The 12839-nt window shown below is 37.2% G+C and overlaps 1 protein-coding gene across 8 annotated transcripts in view; it reads right to left on the bottom strand.

The window, feature by feature from the left end:
• Positions 1 to 1913, bottom strand: part of MAPK10 (mitogen-activated protein kinase 10) — a 339249-nt gene extending 337336 nt beyond the window's left edge. For 3 of the 8 annotated variants that reach the window (XM_037986452.2, XM_007999142.3, XM_073017471.1), the window contains exon 1: positions 1497 to 1913. The gene's annotated coding sequence lies outside the window, so the exon portion shown is untranslated. Of the gene's footprint in view, positions 1 to 67; positions 173 to 1496 lie in introns of all 8 variants that reach the window. The other 5 variants (XM_007999140.3, XM_007999145.3, XM_037986464.2 and 2 more) reach the window with 3 other exon arrangements.
• Positions 1914 to 12839: the final 10926 nt, after the last annotated feature.

Here is a 12839-nt window from a genome sequence, read left to right on the forward strand (position 1 = left end):
CTGGAGTCAGAAGCTTGTGATATATTTATATATTTATTTGTTATATATTCATAACATATATGCTCACCTAAAGTAGAAAATTCACAGAAGCTTCTCTGAGAGAAATGTTCCTTACTGCAACCATTTTAAATATGTTGATAAGCATTCCGTGAGATCTTCCAGGGTCCGACAACTAGCAGATTAGGGATAGAAGGAGATATCGGATGTTGTACTGGCAATGCCTGGTGCATTTACACTCATTTTCCTTCCACCTGAACTGTGGCCTGTCCCATATGACTTAGCCTGCTTCCTTGCAGTTTGTTCATAAAAGTTATCATCAGCATGGCCAGAAGCAGGCAGGGCTGCTGTACAGACACTGTCAGGCTCTGCACCAAAGGCAGCCCATGTAAACAACCTTGTGATTGCTTCAGAGCCTACTGCTGTGGGATAAGCCATTCTTTTTCTGTGGCTAAATTGCAGTACCCTGGGAAGTTATCTGTTTAAGGGAGTAAAAGCAGAGACTAGGTCTCTAGATTTAAATGTGGGGGGAGGGTGAGAAAAATATATGGATTGATAGTTTTCTTGTAATATCTATAGCCTGATTTACTTACAGATTTTCCAGTAAATTACATTTATTTTGTTGAAGACACAAACACATAGATCCTAATAAATATACTGCCATACTTATTTCTGATTTTTTTTTTCAAAAGAGCTCTGACATTTGTAGGGGACACAGTATCCCAGCACAGAATACCTGGGAACCTTGCCATGAAAAAAGAAAGCTGCCTGCTGTGACTAGGAGATCACTTTCTTAAAGGGACCCATTACCTATTTGACTGCAGTGCCAATGTTTCCTCTTATCTCTAACCTGACCCCTGTTCTGTGTTCCTCTCCCCAGCTCAGATTTAGCCTGGAGTTGCTCTGCAAGAGTAATGCCAATAGTTTTACACCTAATATATATATAAATACTGTTCCTTAGTAAAATACATCTTAAAATATTTAAGTTATACTTCTCACAAAAGTAAACATAAATACATACTAAAAGACATTATTTTTAATGTTTTATGGAACCCATCACATTTTTCAGATATGGAACTAAGGTCAGCACTTCTAACAAGCACAGCTGTTTGGTGTTTTTTTTTTTTTTTCTTTTTCTCTCTCTCCTTGTGCGTGTGTGTGTGTGTGTGTGCGCGCTTCTCTCTCTCCCTTCCCTTCTGTAGCCCTGCATTGGTCTAAAAACCCCTGGTCACAATAAGAATGCTCCCTCCCTCCTTCTGCTACCCCTCACTCCAAACAGAAAGGTTTCAACACGCCCAAGTCTGGGAAGAGATGTTCTGCACAGAGGGAAAAGCTGGTGGCTTCTTGCCTCAAAGCTAGTTCACTTGATTAACCTGCTTTCCACCCATCTCTCTCGTCTCTTCCATACTCCCTCTCCCGCCCCACCAAGAGCAATCAACATACATCACCCCACCCTCCAAAAACAGGTTAGAACCCAGAACGAGCAAAGAGCCACCTACCATTCCGTGCCTGAGAACTACGATCCTGATTCGGCAGTGTTTGCCCCAGAAATCCTCCCTACTTGTTTTTCATTAACCACATTCCAGACTGTAATATGGAAGAGATTCTTTGGAGATAGGGAAATTGTTTAAAATTAACGACGGACAGGTGATTTCCAAGAAAACCCAATCTTAAACTCACTCAAGCCCCTAGGAATCGAGGGGTGAGGACAAAAAAGGAGATTTGTAAAAATGAAAAAAGAAAAGAAAAAGGTAAGCATATAGCAAGCACCACCCACCCCCATAAAAATAAAAAGTGAAGGGGAGGTTAAAGAAAAAAGAAGAAGAGTGGCTTGCTGAATCACCCTCTTTCACTGCCTGGAAACCATTGTGCAGCGTGATGCTGCCTGTACCATTGTGGAACCTACCAGAGGAGACGGACACAGGGCTTGGGGAATGGGGTTGCTATGGCAACTGAAAGGAGCACACATGACGTCAAAGCCCAGAGAAGTCTAGGGAGGGGGATGAGGGGGAAACAGAAAGAGGAGAAGTCTATGTGCAGCTACAGCTACTGTGTTTTCCGGTTAAATGAGGACCAGGCAAATGTAAAGGAATAAGGTTCGTCGGCAGCCAACATCAGTAACTACGACATCAAGGCAGCCAGCCTGCACAACCTGAAGAAAAGATCCGTTGGATGCAGCTCTGGCCCTTTGCACAGCAGCACCAAGGAACAAATACCAGCAGAGCGAAACACCACTGGAAATGCAGTCAACCTCTGCTTTTCAACTATCTCCTGCAATATGTCTAAACGTCAACCAAGTAAGAGATGGTAATAAACCCAGAGGAGAAGCAGGTATTTGAGTGTCGCCTGAACCCCGAGGTCATCTGCACGGCACTATTCCTCTTCTCTGTTTCCTTGTTTTTGTAAAATTCCTGAATAAATATCCACTAAACCAAACTCAACAGACTAATACTTAGGTTGCAATCTGAGTGTACAAAGAAAAGACTGATTAATTTGAGTTCACACATCAAATTAATACTGATTAATTTCAGTTCTTTTTTTTTTTAATTGCAGATAATTTCCTAGAGAACTGATGCAAATTGTGCTGTTACTATTTAGGGTAAATATCGCAATTTTATTTAAGTAATTTGCTCTGCCTTTAACTGTCATAGGGTATTTTTAAAGTCTCCAAACAGTTTTACTAGCCACAAATAATAGTTTCTTGGAATGACAACAGTTAACTACTTGCACTATAAAAAAAAAATTAGGTTTACCAAATTTGTTTTACCTTTTTTATGTAAGAAAAGTTTTCAATACAAATTTTGCTTTAACCAACTCCAGCCTTTGGACTTGTCAAATTATGTAATCTAATTCAATTCCTTTTTTGCTTACCCTCCTTGAAGGTGGGTTTCTGGTTATTGCTACCAAGTAGTGCTGAGTTGTACATGATTCCACATTATGTTTTAGAACTAGCATCCTTATATGAATATGAACCTTCTTCCATATGTTACCAGAAAGATATAACATGCAACAGATGCAAACTCAGCAGTCACTGTAGACACTGAAACACGTCATAAAGCTGTAAGAAACGCATAAGGTTTTGCTGTCTTTGTTGTTGCTGCCGCTGTTTTATTTGGGAAGAAAATTTAGAAAAAGAAAGGCTTGAGTGAATTGTATGTCATTGTAGTTCATTGGATAAGAGTTTGGATGTCCCTTTACTCTAATTTCAGTTTCAAGAAGAATCAATCAAGACTACCTTCTAGTCTTCTCAAAGGGCCTACCTGCAAGATAACTATCTCATGCAAAAATACGAATTGATAGCCAAACTATTTATAACACAAAATAACTGGCATTCTGGCTTTTGAGGTGTTATATACTAAGTTTGCTTATCAAAAGTCAATTCCCTAATCCCACAGAAATTAAATCAGTATGTCAAAGAGATGTCTGCACTCCCATTTTTATTGCAGCACTATTCTAATAGCCATGGAAACAACTTAAGTGTTTCAACAGATAAATGGATATATATTATGTATCTCTCTCTCTCTCTCTCTCTCACACACACACACACACACACACACACACACACACACACACACACAAGAATACTATTCAGCCTTATAAAAACAGGAAATTCTGTCATTTGCAACAACATAGATGAACCTAGAGGACATTATGCTAAGTGAAATAAGTCAGGCACAGCGAGACAAATACCATATAATCTCACTTATATGTGAAATTTTAGAAAGGACAAACTTGTAAAAATAGAAAGTAGAATGGTGGTTACCAGTGGCTGGAGGACAGAAAGGTGGACAGTGAAAAGGGGGACATTGGTTAATAGGTATAAAGTTTCAGTTAGAGAGGAGAACTAAGCTCTGGTGTTCTATTGCACAGCACAGTGACTATAGTTAATAATAATGTTGCCTATTTCGAAATAGCTAAAAGAGAGGATTTCGAATGTTCTCACTACAAGGAAATGATAAATATTTGAGGTGACAGATAATGAGCCTGATTTGATCATACTACAATGTATACATGTATCAAAACATCACATTGTAATCCATAAATATATACAATTATTATAAATTACAAATAAAATAAAACAACTTTTAAAAAGTCAATGCCCAGTAATGTAACATCAATGAGGAAAAAATGAACTCCATCTCTTACCTTACATTGTAAACACAAATATTTATTCAAGATAAATTGTACACCTCAACATAAAAGCTAAAATATATGACACTATTAAAATATAATATAGCTTTTTTAAAAGATGGCTTTCTTACCTTGCAATAGGCAAAAATTTCTTAGGATACAGAAAGCACTTGCCATAACAGAAAAAAAAAAAAGAGACTTCATCAAAATTAAAAGCTTCCACTTACCCTAAGTCACCATTAAGAAAATGAATAGACAAGCCACAGTCTAGATGATACATATATCTGAATACTCTTGATAGCTGAAAATATTTTGATACACACAATTCCTAGATTATAGAAAACATCTCCTACAATTCAATAATAAACATGAACAAACAACTTTGTTTAACGGGCAAAAGACTTGGACAGGCATTTGACAAAGGAACATTTATAAATGGCCAATAAACATATGAAAAAGTATTCTACGTCATTAGTCAGCAGAAATATACAAAATAAATCCAAAATGAGATACCATTTCATGCCCACAAAAATGACTAAAATTAAAAAGACTAACATCATCAAATATTGACAAGCATATGGAAAACCAGAACTCTCCTACATATATTGGTAAGATTACAAAATGTTAAAATCACCTTGGGAAATTTTGGTGATTTTTATAATTATAAACCTACACCTAACGTATGACTCAACACTTCTATTTATAAGGATTCATCCAAGACAATGGAAATCTACGTCCTCCAAAAAAAAGTTGGACATAAATGTTTACGCCAAGCTTTGCTTATAATAAGCAAAAGCAGGAACAACTCCAAATATCAACAAGAGAGCAGATAATTATGATATACAGTCAGCCCTCCATGTTCATGGGTTCCACATCTGTAGATTCAAAAACTGAAAATCAAAAATATTAGGGGAAAAAGAATAAAAAGAACTACAGAGATAAATAAACACAAATAGAAGTACACTATAACAACTGCTTATATCGCACTTACTTTGTACTAGGTATTATAAATAATTTAGAGATGAGTTAAATAATAGGAGAATGGAACACTATGCCTTTTTATATAAGGGATTTGAACATCCACTGCTTTTGGTATGGAGGGGTTGTTCCTGGAACCAGTCCCCCTGAGAGTACTGAGGGACAATTGTATTTGCCTAATAGAATATTACTCAGCAATTAAAAAGAATGGCAACCAGGAACAGGTTAATACCAATCATTTTCATCCATTAGGTCTTAATTTCTTTTTTTAAGCTTTTTGAAAATTTATTTATTTTTATTAATGTTATTTTTATTGACAATCATAATTGTATATATTTATGGAGTATGTTGTGATATTTTGATATATGTATACAATGTGGAGTAATTAAATCAAATGAATTAACATAACTGTCACCTCACTTCATTTTTGTGGTGAGACATTTGAAATTTACTCTCTTAATTATTTTAAGATATACAGTACATTATTATTGACTATAGTCACTCTGCTGTACAACAGATCTCAAAATTTATTCCTCTCGTCTTACTAAAATTTTAGTTAACTAAAATTTTGGTTAACTAAAACTCTTTTTTTTTTTTTTTTTTTGAGACACGGTCTCGCTCTGTTGCCCAGGCTGGAGTGCAGTGGTGCAAACACAGCTCACTGCACCTTTGACCTCCTGGCCTCAAGGGGTCCTCCTGCCTCAGCCTCCTGAGTAGCTGGGACTACAGGTGCCTGCCACTCCACCTGGCTAATTTTTTATTTTTAGTAGAGATGAGGTCTAAGTCTGTTGCTCAGGCTGATCTTGAATTCCTGAACTCATGTGATCCTCTCGCCTTGGCCTCCCAAAGTGCTGGGATCACAGAGAGATGTGAGCCACCTCACCAGGCTTGAAATTCTTTTTTTTTTTTTTTTTTTTTTTTTAATTGGTGGTGGTGGTGGTTGTTGTTGTTGTTGTTTTAGTTTTGTTTTTTTTTTTTTTTTTTTGAGACAGGGTCTCACTCTATCACCCAGGCTGGAGTGCCGTGGTGCAATCTCGGCTCACTGCAGCCTCAACCTCCCAGGCTCAAGAGATTCTCCCACCTTAGTCTCCTGAGTAGCTGGGACCATAGGTGCACGTCACCATGCCCAGCTAATTTTTTTGTATTTTTGGTAGAGACAGGGTTTCACCATATTGCCCAGGGTAGTCTCAAACTCCTGAGCTCAAGTGATCCACGCACCTTGACCTCCCAAAGTGCTGAGATTACAGGCACGAGCCACTGCTCCAGGTCCATTGAAACTCTTTTGAAGTATTTTCCAAAGATGTTGATTCTTGGCATTAGTTACAAAGAGTGATAGATTCCAACCTTGCACATATATTTTGGTGTGGATCTTAGTAAACAGGGTTTTAATTCTCAACATACTCATTTCAATTATATTTATGTTATTAAAATAATCTTTTAAGTCTATTCTATACACTTCAGGAAAATTACTTTTCTAAAATTTGATTATGCAATACAAGTTAGTTTGAAAAAAAAAAAAAATCAGTAGCTGAATAGTTCCTATTCCCAGTTGGATAAAACCAAAACTCTTGGGCAGGTGCAGTGGCTCACACCTGTAATCTCAGCACTTTGGGAGGCTGAGGCAGGTGGATCGCTGGAGGTCAGAATTTCCAGATCAGCTGGCCAACATGCTGAAACCCTGTCTCTACTAGAAATACAAATGTTAGTCCAGTGTGATGGCACATGCTTGTAATCCCAGCTACTTGGGAGGCTGAGGTGGAAGGATTGCTTGAACCCGGGAGGCAGAGGTTGCCATGAGCCAAGATCACACCACTGCACTCCAGCCTGGGCAACAGAGCAAGATCCTGTCTCAGAAAACAAATAAACAAACAAAAAAAAAACACTGTTTAAGGCCCTCAATCCTCAATCAGACAATTCTACTATATTTCTCTCTTGCCATTTCTCAATCCAACACAATATGTTTGAGAGCCCTCCCCACCAAATAAATGTTTTCAATGAAAAGAGAAAGAAAAAAGAACAGATACATATTGGGATTATTATGTTTGTCAGGCACTGTGTTTATATGTATTCATACTCACCATATACTCCCATAAAAGTATCTACTTACTTTCATTTGGCACTTACCATACTGTATTTTGCATTACTGCAACTTTGTGAATATGTAACATCTCACCTTGGCTGGGTTCACTGGCTCAGGCTTGTAATTCCAGCACTTTGGGACACCGAGGCAGGTGGATCACTTGAGGTAAGGAGTTCAAGACCAGCCTGGCCAACATGGTGAAACCTTGTCTCTACTAAAAATACAAAAATTAGCTGGGTGTGGTGGCACTTGCCTGTAGTCCCAGCTACCTGGGAGGGTGAGACAGGAGAATCGCTTGAACTGGGGAGGTGGAGGTTGCAATGAACCGAGACTGCACCATTGCACTACAGCCTGGGCAACAGAGTGAGACTCCGTCTCAAAAAAAAAAAAAATCACCTTGTACTTGACTGTGACTTAATCCTCTTTATTTCTCATTATCTCTCCTGAAAGTTCCTTTTCCATGTATAGCATATCATCTTATACGTGGTAGGTGATCAGTAAACATTTATGGTTAATTATAATTATCTGCAGTTTATAATTCTTTTTTACAGTTATCAAAACTTTTTATTTAAAATATTATTATGTTGTGATATATACAATATTAAAGCAGGTAACCTCTGTTACAATATTACATATTTCAACTTTGTATTTAGGTCTAAAAACACTTTAAACTGCTTCAAACTCTTTTTCAAAGTGCTTTCAAATAAAACCATATGTAATACAGAAGTCTGACTTGAATCTTGAATCTTACCAATTCTATCAATCATAAGAGTTTTTGAAGGAAGAGTATTAAATAAATAAGTCAATGTAAGTTCTTATTTTCAAAAGCATGAAATTGTATTTAGTATCTTTTATATGCAAATCTATTTATTTAATGGCATGTGGGTAGTCTGAGGTAGGACTAAAGATGTCTAGGAATATCTCTTGCTCTCCAATCAAGGAGATCTTTCATATCTTACAAACTTTAGAATATTACATTTTCAGAATAAACTACTGAAACATGCAACAATACAGATGAATCTCAAAACATGCTGAGTGAGAAATAAGACAAAAAAGAGTATATACTATATATATCTGTTTACATGAAGTTTCAGAACAGACGAAACTATTCTATGGAGATAGGAATCAGAGCTGTGATTGCCAGTGACAGGAGGAGGAAAACAGTCAAGGACTATGTTGACAGCAAGAGGGAAATTCCTATAGTGATGAGAAGGTCCTACATCTTGATAGAGATGTGAGTTATATGGGTATACGCATTCGTCAAAACTCCTCAAAGTGTAACTCTTAAGATCTGTGCATTTCACTCTATGTAAATTAAACTGCCATTAAAAATTTTTAAGTAAATTTCCTTTTGGGAAAAAGGATGAGCCAATAAATTAGGGTTCCTAAACCTGAATATCTAGTCCCATACACTGAATCTTGATTTTTCAGACCCAAGCAGCCCCAGCAATAGGAAAGGCCAGACTCAGAGTCACCAGGATGTTAAGAGACCTAACCCTCAGAGGTGAGGCAGACAATTGGTGGGGGTTTACATAGCAATCAACAGATGAGAATTCAGACTCTTAAAAAACAGGTTTTCAGAAAAGCGTGGCAATAAGCAGATTCCTGGGTTCAGCTGCAGGGACTAATCAGTGCTGGGACTCAGATGCAGAAGGAAATGAAGGTGCTGAATAATACTTTCTGAATCCAATTCTCAAGTGGATTAAGGGGGTAGCAGTGAAACCAACTAATGCCCTAAGGTCTCTTGTCAAAAGTGGTCCCAGAGTAGGGCGACCAACTTGTCTCTATTTGCCAGGTACTTCTCAGGTTCTAGCAAGCGCTTCTCATGTTCTAACACTTAAAGTCCTACATCATAGGAAATCTCTAAATCCCAGGCAAACTGGGGAAGCTGGCCACCCTATCCCATAACCTAGAATAGACTGGAACTCTTGGATGGAAGTTGAGAGATAGCAACTGTGAAAGAATGAGCTGCAAAAGAAAGAAGTCATGAGTTCCTTAAAAGAGTGATGTCATTAAAGAAGTGTCACCTAGCTATACTTTCAACAATTGATTATTATGCCATGAATTAGGGTGGTAGCAAGGGGATGCAAAGGGTTTGATAAAAAAGCAAGGAAAATTATGGAACCTAAATCAATAGAACATGCTGACTGATCGAATATGAGGGGATGATGGAGGGTCCACGTTTACTCTTTAAGTACCATGTTCCTATCATTTCACAGAATGCCTTCTCTCAGAGAGTCAGTCATCTATCTTTCATGATATTATTAGAATATAAGATCTCCCCAAGTATATTCTACTTGGGGAACACTGGCTCTTTGCAAAAACTATTCCACAGTTTAAAAGTTTCAGAAATGCTGCATACAATAGCTGCCCTTTGGAAAGTCATGTTTTATTACATGTACTACAGTCTATAGAAACCTACCCTCAAAGGCCAAGGAAGCTGAGAGGCCAAAGAAAAAGGCTAACAAATCCAGTTTCTCAGAAAGAAACATTTAATCCCCGTACCTTCACGTGAGAAAGTATTCTTATATAGTAATTTTTTGTTTTTGTTGTTGTTGTTGTTTTGTTTTTGTTTTTGTTTTTGGTGAAACATGTGCAGCTAGTTCTGTCTCAGACTCTCTTGCAAAACTTGTGACCACTGGGGAAGTTAGATAAACGTTTTTATGAAGGATTTTTCTATGCTATAGGGATTGTTTCTTGACCTTGCTTCAGGAAGACAGTATCCAGTAGCCAAACATCAATCATCATTGGCTACTATCCAGTAACCAAACCAAGTCATCTTGGTTTTGCTTTAAGATGGCATTACTGTTGCCAAGTGACAGGGTGTTTTCTATATTACATTAATAAATTAAAGGTGCTGAGAAGCCCTAAGAAAAAGAAAACTATTTAAATTTCTCAAAATTACTTCTCAAATGCAGTTTTTAATTAATATATTTTATCATGCTATTGGGATGGGAAACACAGAGCCCATAACTTACCATAATCATAATGATTGGCACTGGTGCGAATTTCAAACACTAACACTTCCTAATAAGAGTAAGTCTTCTGACCTTTAAACTTCACGTAAGAGAAGGGATCTACCTTCCACTTACTTTTCTTTTTAACTTATAGACTTTATTTGTAGGGCAGCTTCAGGTTTACAGAAAAATTGAGCGGAAAAGTATAGAGAATTCCCATATACCCTGCTCCCTCCCCACAGTTTCCCCTATTATTAATATCTTGCATTCATGTGGTACATTTGTTACAACTGATGAACCAATAACGATACATTATTAACTAAAATCCATAGTTTACATTAGGGTATGTTCTTCGTGTTGTACAGTTCTATGGGTTTTGACAAATGTATAGCATCATGTTGCAATCACTTTTAATTTTTTTCTTGCTCAGGAGTCAATTTTACATTCAGAAAACAATTGTGTTCACATCAAACAAAAGTAGATAAATTGATCTCCTGAAAGTTTTTCCTAGTGGACAGAGCACTACTGTTAGAATTCAATGGTACTTCCAATTCTGTGAAGAAGCTCATTGGTAGCTTGATGGGGATGGCATTGAATCTATAAATTACCTTGGGCAGTATGGCCATTTTCACGATATTGATTCTTCCTATCCATGAGCATGGTATGTTCTTCCATTTGTTTGTGTCCTCTTTGATTTCACTGAGCAGTGGTTTGTAGTTCTCCTTGAAGAGGTCCTTTACATCCCTTGTAAGTTGGATTCCTAGGTATTTTATTCTCTTTGAAGCAATTGTGAATGGAAGTTCATTCCTGATTTGGCTCTCTGTTTGACTGTCACTGGTGTATAAGAATGCTTGTGATTTTTGCACATTAATTTTGTATCCTGAGACTTTGCTGAAGTTGCTGATCAGCTTAAGGAGATTTTGGGCTGAGACAATGGGGTTTTCTAAATATACAATCATGTCGTCTGCAAACTGGCCATCAGAGAAATGCAAATCAAAACCACAATGAGATACCATCTCACACCAGTTAGAATGGCGATCATTCAAAAGTCAGGAAACAACAGGTGCTGGAGAGGATGTGGAGAAATAGGAACTCTTTTACACTGTTGGTGGGATTGTAAACTAGTTCAACCATTATGGAAAACAGTATGGCGATTCCTCAAGGATCTAGAACTAGATGTACCATATGACCCAGCCATCCCATTACTGGGTATATACCCAAAGGATTATAAATTATGCTGCTATAAGGACACATGCACACGTATGTTTATTGCAGCACTATTCACAATAGCAAAGACTTGGAATCAACCCAAATGTCCATCAGTGACAGATTGGATTAAGAAAATGTGGCACATATACACCATGGAATACTATGCAGCCATAAAAAAGGATGAGTTTGTGTCCTTTGTAGGGACATGGATGCAGCTGGAAACCATCATTCTTAGCAAACTATCACAAGAACAGAAAACCAAACACCGCATGTTCTCACTCGTAGGTGGGAACTGAACAATGAGATCACTTGGACTCGGGAAGGGGAACATCACACACCGGGGCCTATCATGGGGAGGGGGGAGGGGGGAGGGATTGCATTGGGAGTTATACCTGATGTAAATGACGAGTTGATGGGTGCAGCACACCAACATGGCACAAGTATACATATGTAGCAAACCTGCACGTTGTGCACATGTACCCTACAACTTGAAGTTTAATAATAATAAATAAATTAAAAAAAAAAAAAAAAGAATTCAATGGTACTTTGAACCAATTGTTATTAAGCTTATAAAAGTACTGGTTTGCTTTTGCTTTTGTTTTGGACTGGCAACCCCCCACAACCAGCAAAATTATGTCCCTTTGTGGTTAAATATACTTTGATTCCCAATACAAAATATCTGCAGCAATAAAAACAGTTCCACACAACTTTTCAGTATCCTAATAGCATTTTTTTTAAAAGTCTGAATGCACTTCACAAATGATAATGGGGGGAGGGAAGGTTTATTGTAAAATAATATCAAAGAAGATTAAGCCTCCTCTTCAGGTAGCAGCAGCTTAAAAAATCTAATTAGTGTATGTGTCTTTTGAACAACAATGCTAATAGAAAACGCCCTTTTCTTAGATCCCAGCAGAAGCTGGTGTGTGAGATAAAGAAAGCTATTGTTGCCAGACATCCTCAGGTTTATTCACACTTAAATCCATACACATCTGTAGCAATTCCAATTTCCCTTATCCCAGAAGCATGAAAAAAGCATGAAGATACCATGGATTACATTTGAGTTTCATCTGAAAATTCAACTTCCCACTATGCAGCAATTCCTTCAACCTTTAATGGGGCTATTCTCACCTCTCACTGTAATTTGTCAGCATGGTGCTCAGAAGGCAGTCACTGAGGTAGGCTAAGAAGCAAAATATGAGCCAAAAATTGTGTAATTAAATTAAATTTTAGTAATTTTTTTATAAACAGTTCTGCCATCACTACTTGCTAAAAATTTCTAATATTAAAGAGCTTAGTTTTAAACATTTATATGAGAAGACTTTTTCAATCACCTAACTAGTTGGTGAATTCTGGGTCTGTCTAATCAAATAATAGTATAAGTAATAGTAATACATGATGATCATATACAAACACTTAAAAGAGTAATAATCAGAATTAATACGAATTTGGTGTATTTAGTCTTACATTTTTAAGCCAAATACTTACCA

Source organism: Chlorocebus sabaeus, chromosome 7 (genome assembly GCF_047675955.1).
Source record: "Chlorocebus sabaeus isolate Y175 chromosome 7, mChlSab1.0.hap1, whole genome shotgun sequence".
Taxonomy (NCBI): domain Eukaryota; kingdom Metazoa; phylum Chordata; class Mammalia; order Primates; family Cercopithecidae; genus Chlorocebus; species Chlorocebus sabaeus.